Source organism: Suricata suricatta, chromosome 2, assembly GCF_006229205.1.
Source record: "Suricata suricatta isolate VVHF042 chromosome 2, meerkat_22Aug2017_6uvM2_HiC, whole genome shotgun sequence".
In the NCBI taxonomy this organism is placed as follows: Eukaryota; Metazoa; Chordata; class Mammalia; order Carnivora; family Herpestidae; genus Suricata; species Suricata suricatta.
Genome location: NC_043701.1, coordinates 6,801,637 through 6,815,119, shown reverse-complemented (window position 1 = coordinate 6,815,119; position 13,483 = coordinate 6,801,637). Strand labels below are relative to the sequence as shown.

At 41.2% G+C, this 13,483-nt stretch overlaps 1 long non-coding RNA gene across 1 annotated transcript; it reads left to right on the top strand.

The window, feature by feature from the left end:
• Positions 1–5,596: 5,596 nt before the first annotated feature.
• LOC115304635 lies at positions 5,597–12,949 on the top strand. Its single transcript, XR_003914530.1, has 3 exons — positions 5,597–5,825; positions 11,639–11,738; positions 12,704–12,949. It is a non-coding gene; the product is annotated as an uncharacterized LOC115304635 (long non-coding RNA).
• The last annotated feature ends 534 nt before the right edge of the window (positions 12,950–13,483 follow it).

Here is a 13,483-nt window from a genome sequence, read left to right as displayed (position 1 = left end):
TCTGAGGGGCACCTGGGGGGCTCAATCAGTTAAGTGACCAACTGGCTCAGGTCATGATCTCACAGTCTGTGAGTCTGAGCCGCCTTGAGCCGGGTTCCCTGCTGATAGCCCAGAGCCTGGAGCTTGCTTTGGATTCTGTGTCTCCCTCTCTCTCTCTCTCTGTCCCTCCCCTGTTTGCACTTGGTCCTGCTCTCTCTCAAAAATAAATAAAAACATTTAAAAAAAAGAAAAAAAGGAAAGAAAGAAAAGAAAAAGAAATTACAACCTGAGAAATTTTTGAGACATCAACTCATTTGGTCATTTGGGGACTTGGGTGGCTCACTAGGTTGAGCATCTGACTTCAGCTCGCATCAGGATCTCACGGTCTGGGGGTTCAAGCCCCATGTCGGGCTCCGTGCTGACAGGGCAGGGTGTGCTTGGGATTCTCTCTCTGCCTCTCCCTCACTCACACTGTCTCCCAAAATAAATAACTTTAAAAAAATCAACTCATTAAAAAATAATAGCAAACTTACTACATGTCAATTGAACTAACACCTTTTAATTAAAAAACTATTTTCCTTTAAAAAAAAGAGTAAGTGGTATGGTTCTACATTTTTGCCAATTTTCAAAATATCTCTCTTAATAGAAGACAGCTGGATTTTACTTGCTTCTGCATCCAATCTGTTCCACTCTTGTTTTGGTTGAAGAATATAAAGACAATCCATTTCCAAACAGGTATTTAGCTAGAAAATGTAAGAGTGTTTGAACAGCCTTTTGAGGTCACTGTGATCTCATTACACTAAAATTGTTCTATGAAAAAAGTAGCTGGTTGAGCTTGCAATCCAACCTAAGTACTTGTCCTCCAGACAACACTATCCTTCCATAAGCAGTGGTAGTTCCTTTTATTAAAATAATTTTTTTTACATTTATTTATTTTTGAAAGACAGAGTGAGACAGAGCACGATATGGGGAGGGGCAGAGAGAGAATGATACAGAGAACCCGAAGCAGGCTCCAGGCTCTGAGCAAGTGTTCAGCACAGAGCCAGACACGGGGCTTGAACCCACGAACCATGTGATCATGACCTGAACTGAAGTCAGATGCTCAACCGACTGAGCCATCCAAGCGGCCCAGCTGTGGTTGTTTCTTAACATCATCACTCACCTGAGAAATACTGGCTCACTGGGTTATGCCGATTTTCCAAGAATTGACCTATTTCCAAAAATCATACCTGGGAAAGGCACTGAGCTCATCAGAAACGTCTTTTGAAGGATCTACTGGCAAGCTGGCAAGTTCACAGTGACAGATACACGTTTTCCAAAAATTCTGATCTTTGCTTAAAACTCCCAACATTCTCACTGGTGACAAATACAGCTGCTGTTCTCCTGGAGGGACAGGCTCCCCTCACTGAGAAATGTTTGCCAAATACGCGTCTGAATAATCGCTTGTCTGTCAACCCCTCTTTCAGGTAAAAATGTTCTCCCCAAAGAAAGCGGTCAGCGCAGGGTGCAACTTGGTCACATGAGCGCTGGCCCTGGAGACCTGGCCAGGCATGCTTCCGCCCACAGCGCTGGACACACTCCCATCTCCTGCACAGGATACGTAAGACATGCACACTCAGATCAACAGCTAATAAAATTAGCGATTTTGATTCCTTCTTCGAGGACATTCTCTCTAAACCTGTTTTTTTTGGTGTTTTGTTTTGCTTTTTAGCTCCAAGTGCTAAGGTGCCAATAGTTTTTACCCACTATTGCTTCTCCGCCACAGGTCTGTATGTCAGCACAAGGAAGGAAGGAAAAGAAAAAGGCAAAGAACATGTTAGTACTATTACAAAGATAACTTCACAGAGCCTCTGAGGCCCACAGCCCAGGCTCTGAGAGCAACCAGCCTACGTCTATCCAGACGCCATATGAATCGCAAATGCTAACAATCCCTTCCTTTCCATTTGCCTAGCAAAGCATCTAGAATGGACAATATATTCCAATTATATACTCCTAAAAGACACATTTATAAGAATGAAGGCTTAGACACCTCCATTCTTGCAACTAAAAACAAAAATCCACGTGAAGAATATTTAATGAGGGATACTTTGCCCTGCAAAGTACAGAATCTAAATGGTAGTATGCCACACACATCTATGCCAAATTAAGAGACTAATGTCTAACAAAATGCATTTCAAAGAAATTGCTTTTCATCCATCTGTCCTACCCTTCACCACTACTATAAGAAATCAAAGGTCATGGTCACTCTTTTGACCCTCAGCTACCTAAAAACAACCTCATCCTACCAACCAACGCCCCATATACCCATAAAAGAAAGATAACGTAAAAATCTTGTTCCAGGAACTTTTTCAATTCCTAGGATGCCTCTATTTGTATTTTAAAAGGAGGAAAATGACAAAAATATACAAGCTCACTACTGCTGGGCCAAGCATTCCACCCAAACAACATGCAAAACACTAGCAGAAGAAACTTCCACTACTTATGTCTGAGGGACTTGGGAAAGCCAAAAATGAGGTGTATTATCAGCCAGAATTGATGGAGCATTCTGAAAACCTAAATCCTGTGCTGCAACAGGCATCTTGGTGCCTAAACTTTAACAGGCACTTGGACATGCAACTACAGAGAAGCAAGTACTATGAACAGCATTGGTGTTGAAAGTTTGAGGAAATAGATGTGCCAGTGACTAGGGAGAGAGAGAAATAAGAGGGGAAACACAGATCTTATTTGTAGCCCTGGTTTAAGTAGTACTAAAAACGCACAGTACTGTTAAAAGACACAGGAAAATTACAGTAACATGGCAATCTTAGCTGAATAGAAAACACGGACTTGACTGTTACAAGGAAAGGGAGTAGACTCTCCACTAATGCATTTTCCACAAAAATAAGATCACTCTTCTCCATCTAGCAGAAGAGTAAACTAAACTCAAAGTTCAACATGGAGGCTACAGACCAGCATTCCTATGTTTATCTGAAAAACGCTATCAGTTCACAAAGACACGTCTTAGAAAGAAATGGCCACCTCAAATTTAATGGTCCAAATTTAAATCAACTGGAGGGGGCGCCTGGCTGACTCAGTGAGCATCCAACTCGTGATCTCCCGGTCATGAGTTCGAGCCCCACGCTGGATATGTAGAGATTACTTTAAAAAAAGGGGGGGGTTCCATAAATTTAAACCAATTCGAGTCCTGAACTATCATAAACACTGTCAAGTAGTTGCTTCAACTTTACAAAACAGATTAAAGTGACACTCAGAAATTAAAATTATCTTTGGAGTGCCTGGCTGGCTCAGTCAGTGGAGCACACGACTCTTTCTTGATCTCAGGGTTGTGAGTTTCAGCCCCATCTTGGGTGTAGAGATTACTTAAAAACGTCTTACTAAAAAAATTAAAGCTTTCTTTAAAAACGTACTAAATCTATTTCATAAGCTAAGTCCTCTCCTTTTGCTGGGTAAGTACTCAGTTTACAGAGATCCTGCCAGAGAAAAACAAAAGGCAAAATTACGGATCAGAAACTAACTGTGATACACAGCTCATGAGTCAAAGAAAACAGGCGGTACATACTAGTCACACAAGAAACATACTATTCAACACTAGTTGATATGAGCAAAAAACGTAGGTTAAGTGTGATGCCAGATGTTCTTTTCCAGGAAGTCAATTTTAAATCTTGTGTCTGATAAGCCAAGATCTAATCAAATTTAACAGCATACACGGTGCAAAATTTTAAGAGAAACTCAGTTCAGGTAAACACAAGGGATCTGCCCACCATTCCAGCCAACAAGGGCAGGTGACAGGAATGTGCTGTTCCCACAGCCCGCTCTGATGCCACTCTGTTGAGCCACTCAGTGACCTAGCGTTCAAGGGTATTTTTCAGATAGCATTGGCCCTGAAGTGCAAACCAACAACTCTGTGCTCAAAAGAAAAACAATGAGGTCTTCCTTACACGAGAGGGGAGACTGGCTGGTTGGGGCCTAAAAACAAGTATTTATGATAGGGCATCTTCTAGAACTTCTCATGGGTTAACTGCTAACATACTATCATTGCCTTGCACGCTGTCCTTTTGTCCTAGCCCCCAAATATGATGAAGTTCTATTTTCCAAATTTAAAAAAAGAAGAAAAATGGACTGGGTAGTTCCAACTACTAAGCCCAAAGCATTTGCAGAACGTCTCAGAATTTCCAGGCATCCTACAAGCAAGTGACCGTGACCCGGCAGTTTCAGCACCTGCGTGTACAGCACGGGGACGTAAGATGTCTGCAAGTGCCGTGGCTCTCATCCGTGGTCACCAGCAGAACTCTTCACTGAGACCCTTCAGAAACTCCTCTGGCTCATCTCGGCCCTGAAGTTCATTTTCTTGCCAGGAATAATAGTAGTTTCGGGACAAGATGAAAGTCAAGGCGGTAGGGGTAGTTAGGAGCTATGCACGTTTCTGTGGCTTCCTACACATAAGGTTTCTCACAAATATAACTGCACTTTATTAAGGTTCTTTATTAAGCTACTAGGTAACCTTTGAGCAGCATTTACTACAAATGATATTTTTCAGTATCTGTTTTGCCAAACATATATATTACCTATTTTTTTTAGTAGTATAACATCATTTATCACTAGTACTTAACGCCCTGGGAAAATCCCTTTTTCGGCTTCCAAATACCTATGGAAATGCTATAAAGAAGTCATCAACCGCAGGGAAACCCATTATATAATCCCTGCAGTTATCGCCCTGAAATTTCCACAGTAATATGAAGGTTCTGAAGCAGGAAAAGACTTCCAGCCCAGCACATCCGTGTGGCGGAGGGGAAGGAGAAGGCCAGGGTGAGCGCCCACCACTTGGGCCTCTGTGTCTGTGAATCCAGACTTCAACACTGGTGTTTTCAGCAGCACAGGTCGCTTTACAGAAACTGAGGAGAACATCTCCCCTTGTAGATGAATAGCCCTAACGGGGGAAACTGAGGCAACCACCAGTTTGAGGAAATTTTCTTTTCCAGAAAATGTCTATGGTACAGATGGCTATTTGGTTCCAGGCTGTGTTAGCAGGTAACAAGTGACACCAGACAAATGGTGAAGAAAACTGTTTTTATTTCTCTAAATACAAGAGTAAAGCCTATAAGGAAAACTGAGGGAAACAGCAACTTTAAACTTGCCAATGCAGTTCTGTGGAGAGAGAAACTATTTTCCTTGCACATGACAGGTCTGGCGCTGGGGGGAAAGGAACACCAAGATGGCCGACAGACCACCATCCCAGGACTTTCCCGCCAAACAACACCAAGATGGCCGACAGCCCTCCATTTTAGAACTTTCCACCCACTGCGAGCTTCTCGGAAAACAGGTCAACTGCCCTTGGACACACACCCGGAACTAGTGCCCTATATAAGGTCCCCGTTCCCCTGGGGCGACTTCCCTGGCTCATCCTGTCCCGACCAGGAAACCTCGCAGGAGAGCGCTCCCAATAAAAGCCTTTTACATTTTTGCCTTTTACATGTATTTCTGACCTCGGTTTTCTGTATGGTCTCTGCGACTTCCCTGGCTCCTTCCCTCTGAACCACAGAACCTCGCCCGAGAGCGCTTTAATAAGGGGTGCTCTGATCTCTTTTCCCAGTCTCTGCGGTTTGTGACTTTCTCACTCCGCGGCTTTAACCGTACAGCACACGATCTCGGAACAGTACTGCACTTCTGATACTTCTGGTCACCAAATGCGTGTCAACACCAACTGGCTGTCCTACAATCTGACTCCATGCGGACACCAGCTACCTGGAGAGAGCGTCAAAGTCCACAGGGCTGTCCCACAAGATCTATACCGCCCTACTTCAGATGCCAGACGGTCACCTGAGCTCCTTACCGACAAGCTACAGACTGTACGTGGCCATGATTCCCTTCTTGGGTTCAATGGATTTGCTAGGGCAGCTCCCAGAATTCAGGATAACAGTTTCTTTACTAGATTACCAGTTCGTTATAAAAGGAAGTAACTCAGAACAGCCAGGGAAGAGATGCATGGGGTGAGGCATGGAAAGGGGGGCAGGGCTGCCATGCTGGGGGGCAGGGGAGGTGGTGGCCGCACTCCCCCCCGCAGCTCCCCGTGTCCCCCACCCCTGGGTTTCCACGCAGCTTCCTTAGGTAAGCACGACCGATTCCCTCGCTGGCTGCCAGGGACTGACCTCTGTCTCCAGCCCCACGCCCTCCCCAGAGGCAGGGGAAAGGGAGGGTCTGAAAGTTCCAGCCCTTCTAATCCCAAGATTACTTCCCCAGGAACTGACCCCATCTTTAGGTGCTTTCCACAAGTCACTTTATTTGCACAACTTCAGGCAAAGTTGTATTGAGTATCAGGACACCTTTATCACTTAGGAAATTCCAAGGGTTTTAAGTGCTCTGTGCCAGAAACAGGATAAACTAATTTACAGATCACAATTTACCAACCTGATGGTTTACAAAGTTTAGTCAGATACATAATAGTCCTAAAAAGCTTTTAGGTGCCATTATTCCTATAATGCAGAGACCCAAAAAAAAAAAAAAAAAAAAAAAGAAAAGAAAAAGAGAGAAAAGGGCTTATAATCACCATTAGAGACTTTATGGATTAACTGATAAAAAGAATGAGAGAAATGCCTACCATGTAACAACTCACATACCAGCCTGGGGAAGCACAATCACCTGTGAGGGGGACCCGACCTCCCAGACCTCCAGCCCAGCGGTTCTCAAACTCCCCAGGGAAACCACTCTAAGTGGGGAAAAAAAGACACCAACCACCTTGAGTCCCAGTGTTTGAGCTAAAAAGGATCCCAGCGGCAATAAAAGCTAAGGGACTTTGGTCCTCGGGGATGCAAGGACTTACCCTCCCCAAGCTCCTACTTCTTTACCTTTGAATCAACTTCCTCTTGGAAGACACATGGTGAGTCCTCAATAATCACAACTGTTCAGTTACTTGTCTCGTTTTTGCAATGAAGATCAAGTCCACAAAAGCTACTTACTAAGGAGACACAACTGGTTTAATGGCAGAGCCTAGACTAAAGCTGAAGTTCTTTGTACAAAATCCAACTGCCAATGGAAGTTGCCCTTTAAAAACACCTTCACAGCAGAACTTGAGCTCTGTTTTAGGCAAATACTTTTTTTTTTTTTTACTTTATGTTTTTTTTTTTTAATTTATTTAATGTTGAGAGAGATCTCAAATGGAAGAAGGGCACAGAGAGAGAGGGGGAGACACAGAATCGGAAGCAGGCTCCAGGCTCTAAGCTGTCTGCACAGAGCCCGATGCAGGGCTAGAACCCATGAACCCTGAGATCATGACCTGAGCCGAATTTGGACGCTTAACCCACTGAGCCACCCAGGCGCCCCATTGCAAATACTCTCCCAAAGGCAAAATTACTTACAGGCCAAAGAGAGACACAACTCCTCATTTCCTTCCTAGCCTGTTAAGGCAACATTTCTGCCACTGTGAAGACCTTCTGGATTACTCTAGAAGGGTATTTCCCAACCTTTGCTGACCCTCAATACTTTGCATGGTAACAGATCTCACAGCATCCATTGGGGGTTTTTTAAACAATTGTCCAATTTTTGCTTGTACTATTACATAATTTGAATACAGAAACATTTAACATCAAAATTTTATAAATAAGGATACTCACAACGCAGCTTCTTTCCACCTGATAATATGATAGTATACTGGTTTAAAAAAATGACGACGTTCATCATATTAGAATCTTTAGAATATTCAAAGGATAGGTATTTCATTTAGCAAATATATGGTACTTATTTTTAAATGAAAAAATGCGTGATTTTCAACAAAATTCAAAAGTACAATATTTGGTTTAGAGACTCTATGAAGTACAAGGCAGGTTCTCACTACACAATTGTTAGTTTTATCATCTGTAGGCACACGGCAGGTACTGGTGCATCTACAATAAAATACAGTAGACATTTCACTATTGGGCTATGCCATCAAAAACATACAAAAGCTGCTTTCATGACTGAAATTCTGTTTAAAGAACATTATCTTACTTTTTTTAACTTGGGGGCTTACTTTTACAAAGCACTTCTCAGACAGTCTCTTTAGTATCAAAAACAAAGGCACTATAGGCAAAATAGCCACGATGTCTTGTCTTTTTGACACGTTTTTAACACTCACTAGACATCTTCATGTATGAATTTAGAATTTAGCTCATATAATTGCAACTGAAGGAAAAAGATCATCCTGAGATATATTTACAGAATTACTGTTTGACACGCCTCACTTTTTTCCAGTTTTTCAACCTTTTTGACCTTAATCAACAGCATATTGCAGATATAAATTAAAATCTTATAATAGTACTTGACAATAGGTAACAAAGTTCACTCACTTGATAGACTCTAGAAGGCTCTGTGTTAGGGACAGCGGTGCTGGTTGCATCTAAAGAAGCCAGCTCCCAAGTTTTCATGGCTGTAATCTTAAATCCATTTCAGAAACTTTATTTCTATCCACTATGTACAAAAGTCTTTTCTACCTTCACCACGTAGAGGAGTAAAATAATGCTTAAAACGAAGAGGCGAGGGAAACACAAGAGGTGCCCTGTGGTATTACTGTCCGCGCAGGAGACAAGCTCTCTGGTTTGGATAGGGATGTTGTAAGGGTGTTTTGAACAAAACAAGCTAAACAGTATCTTGAGATGCTAAGATGGTAGGGAAGGCATTCCAGAAAGAAGACAAAGCATAGACTCCACAGGAAACTTCCTGGAAACCAGTAAAAAAAACAGAGAAAAGGGGTAAGAAAACTCTCAGGGGAGACCAGTGAGGAGCTGGGCTGCTCTGCAGACCGCCTTGCTTCCGGACAGACAGTTCGAGGCTTCAGGACAGTCCTACAGGAACCGGCAGCCAGGGCAAGACTGAGCGGGGCAAGGCCATGACTGGCAGTGGTCTGGGACACCCAGAGGCTCGCTTTCCCCACCCCCCTTACTACAGGAGGAAGAGTGATGGGTTACTTGTATAATGAAGAAAAACTAAAAACTATTGTGAGGGTGATCTGGCTGTTGAGCAAAAGACAAAACTGATACTTTGCAAAGATAAAACAATCGGATCAGGTATAATTACTCTACAAAAACCATCTGTGTATATAACAAAAAATTCATCTGTCAAAATAGGAAGACCAAGCTTGCAATCTTATCACTTTTACATACTAGATTCTAAGATGAGGATTACTTTTGACTTACTCTTCATGTTCTCATTTATCTTTTAACTTTGATAACTGAAAGGTCTGAATTATCTAAAACTGAAAATTTACAGAACTACCAAATATTACTTTCAACTTAAAAATTCCCAAAAAATACTTAATAAAAATTTTAATAAATCAAAATTCCCCATGCTACACACCTAATACCATTTGCATAAATAGTATCTTTTTCATTTTCATGTTTCTGCAAACACTGTTACAGTAAGAACTAAATGACTTGTGGAGTAAGAATAAATTCATTTTCACCTAATTTAACTGAATTTAAACAAGCCTCAAGCATTAATACTTAACTTGACCTATACGGTGTCAATAACACACAAAAGTCAAAGCAGGAAACTGAGTAAACATCTGCAATACATGAGAATGTGTACCAAGAATATACAAAGACCTCTCACAACTCATTTAGACCAAACAGTTTTTAAATGGGTAAAAGTCTTGATCAACTAAATGTACACAAATGGCAATGATGCAGATGAAAAGATTCAACATGGTTGATCCCTATGAACTCTGAATTTAAAACCACAAAGAGGGGCACCTGGGTGGCTCAGTAGGTTGAGCGTCCAGCTTCGGCTCAGGTCATGATCTCACAGTTCGTAGGTTCGAGCCCCATGTCGGGCTCTGTGCTGACAGCTAGCTCAGAGCCTGGAACCTGTCTTCAGATTCTGTGTCTTCCTCTCTCTCTGACCCTCCCCTGCTCACACCGTCTCTCTCTCTCTCAAAAATAAATAAAAACATTAAAGAAAATTGTTTTAAACCCACAATGAGATACCTAATACGTATTAGGGGCCAAAACACAAAAGACTAGAGACACCAAGTACGCTCGGACCCGCAGAGCTGGGCCCGGAACCCTTTGTGTAAAATGGCACAAAGACGTGGGACAACAGTCTGGTAGTTTTTTATAAAGCTAAAACAGTATTTACTGTATGACCCAGAAATCCAACTACAAGGTATCTACCCAAGAGAATTTAAAAGATACGTCCACAAAAGACTTACACAAATGGTCATAACTGTTGAATTAGTAACCAAAAACTGGAAACAGCCCATGTGTCCACCAACAGATAGATGAATAAAAAAACAGTATAGTCACACAATGGAGCACTACTCAGAAAGAAGAAACCGCTGAAACAGGCAGCAAAATAGATAAATCTGAAAAACATGCCAGATTAAAGCAGCCAGTCACAGAAGAGTATATACTGTGTAATTCTGTTTATGGGACACTCTTGAACAAGAAAAATGGGATCAGCAATAGAGAGGCAAGTGACTGTGAAGAGCATTAAAGAACCAAGGACACCCCGACAGAGGTGGTGGTGACACAGATGTATGCATTTGTCAAAACTCTGCAGCCCGTACTCTTCAAATGTGTGCATCTTATTGTACGTAAGTTACATTTCAATGAAGTTGGTTTTTTAAAACTAAAAAATGGATACGTTTCCAGAAAGCAACTTGACAAGGTCTACTAAAACTTGAAATATACGTAATCTCGAAATAGCAATTCTCCTTGTAGAAAGTTGTCTCACAAATGGTCAAAGACAGAGGAGAATGTTCTCTCCTTTTGAGGAGAGAACACAATGTCCATCACAACTGGTTTACTGTGTGACGCCACATTCATAAACTGGAATACTGTGTATTCTACTTAACAAAGCAGCCTCGGAGCTCAGAGCTGGAAACAGCACACTTTTTCTACGAAGGGCCACATCACAAGTATTTTAGGCGTGGCAGGCGACATGCAGTCTCCTTGTGTATTCTTTTTTGGGAGTCTTGTATTTGTTCTACAACTCTAAGAAATACTAAAATCATTGGCAGTTCACCGGTCCTACCAAAACAAATAACAAACAAAACCCAGGCTGGGAGTGAGAGACCACAGTTTTGAAAACAACGTGTGCAAATCCAAACCCTTACACTCCGCTACCTAGCTGTTACCCGCCCTCTCCCTTTCTTGTCGCAGAATCTATATACAAAATATATGAAGTAAACAGAAGCACTGAGCACAGTGCCAAGTACGCAGAGAGCACTAAAGAAATATTTGTTATTTTTTAATAAAAAGAGATCTCTACTGACCTAAAAAAACCTGGCAGAACAAAAGAACTTGATCCCATTCTTGTAAAATATATGTGTAAATGCATATTATGTGAATACACTGAAAAGTTTGGGAAACTTAAAGGCAGGGAATAGAATTACATGGATCGAGGAGGCTTTCACTTTGTAAGTCTAAATTGTTTAAGTAATAGGTGTTCAGTTTAAAATACTGAATCAATAGACATTTCTAATGCAAACAAAGCGTACGTAGCACCGTTTTCTTTACTTACAGGTCCTCAGCACATATTTAAATGTGGTAAGTGTTTCATTTATTCATGAGAAAGTATATTATTTCTCAAAATCAATACTGGCACAATAACCAAAAATCAACCATTTAACAATCTGTGCCAGGTGTAGTTCTGAGGGTTTCACATATATTAATTCATTTAATCCTCTCAGGAATCTTCTGGGATGAATACTGTCATCACGGCCACCACTTTACAAACAGAGAACTTGGGCATCAAGGAGAACTTGCCCAGGGCACAAACGGGCAGCTCAGGTATTGGATCCCAAACAAAAGGACTCCAAAGACCACACTTATAACTCACCTGTACTCCTCCCTAGAGCAAACACTGACAGCTCTGGCTGAGAAAGAAATCTGCAAAGGCATCTTTTAGTTTGTCTAGGGCATGAGACTGGACCTCTCATGCAGCTACAAATTACCTACTTTTAAATATAACTTTCTGATGGAGTCATATAAACGGTTCTTGGGACCAACAAGTCTTTACTCATCTAAGAGACCAGCAAGTAACATGAAGTAGATAATACGGAGTCCAACATTTTAAATTTGGATCCTGACTACAAATTCCTAGCTGGATAATCCTGGACAAATTCTTACGCCCTTTAGACCAAAGTTTCCTTAACCTGTAAAGGTCTGTAGGGTGTAATGGTATCACCGTTGTTTAGTTTTTTCCCATTATAAAATATACACAAAATTTGACATTTTAACAATTTTTAAGGGTATAATTCAGTGGCATTAGGCACATTCAAAATGCTGCTTAACTAGCACCACGATCCATGTCTAGGATTTTTTCATCATCCCAAGCAGAAATTCTGTGAACCTATTAAACCCTAATTCCCCAATTCCTCTCCACTCCTTGGAAACCTCTATTCTCCTTTCTCTCTGTGAGTTTGCTGATTCTCGGTATCTCCCATAACCAGAATCACACAATTTTTCTACTTTTGTGACTGGCTTACTACACTCTACATGTTTTCAAGGTTCACCAGCGCTGTGTCATGTGTCAGGATTTCATTCTTTTAACGGCCGACTACTACTCCACTGAATGCCTATACCTCCTTTTGTTTATCTATTCAGGTTGATGGATGTAGGGTGGTTTTAACAATAATTAAAAATAAAACATCTTATTGCTACCACAATAAGAAACAGACCAAACCAATCAATGAATGAAGCATCTGGCAAACAGGAGGTGTTTTAATGTCTGTTTTCTTTTGTTTTGTACCAAGGAGTACTGCGGTGGCGGCAAGATACGGAACCATCTTAGAAACTTATCAGCTATGCCTCTGAAGAGATTATTGGATTTGCTCATCTATATTCATCCTATCATTTTAAAAGAATGAGATGCATCCCAGTAAATGATCTGTGATTACACAGGCACTACTTCCTTCAAAACCCACCTCGAATTATTTCAATAAAGAACTCATCACTTTAACTAGACATCTTTCAATTAAAAGATTTACTTCTGTCTCCAACATTTTCCCCTCCCTTTTATTTTTGTACGGGGACCATTAATACTGACATCAAATCAAATTACACAGATAGTGTATGCAAAGTATCCAGACATTTGACAAGCTTCTTCTAGCTGCCTGAAACAGCAAATCTGAATACCAACAAAATACCTAAAGGATACACAATTTTCAATACCTTTGAGTATTAGAACTAGGAGAAACCTTGGAACTTATCGACCTTGACATTTATTTTTCTTTATAATCACTGCCTGTCAAAGAGGGACAAAAACACCTTCCAAAGTTCCTCACAAGAGAAGTATTGATACACCCTACGTGCTTTGCAAAAAGTTCCTTTGTCAAATTATTTCCCTGCATTTTTCATATTTCCTTCATTCAAATATTAAAGCCTCTATTCTCTAGCAACTAGTAAGTATACAAAGAAAAACAAGACAGAGCTTCTGCCTCAAAGCGCTTAGAGTGCAATGAAGGAGCCAGATGCATAAACAAGTGATCACAATACAATCTGATCCATGCTTTAATAAAAGTACGAACAAAGCC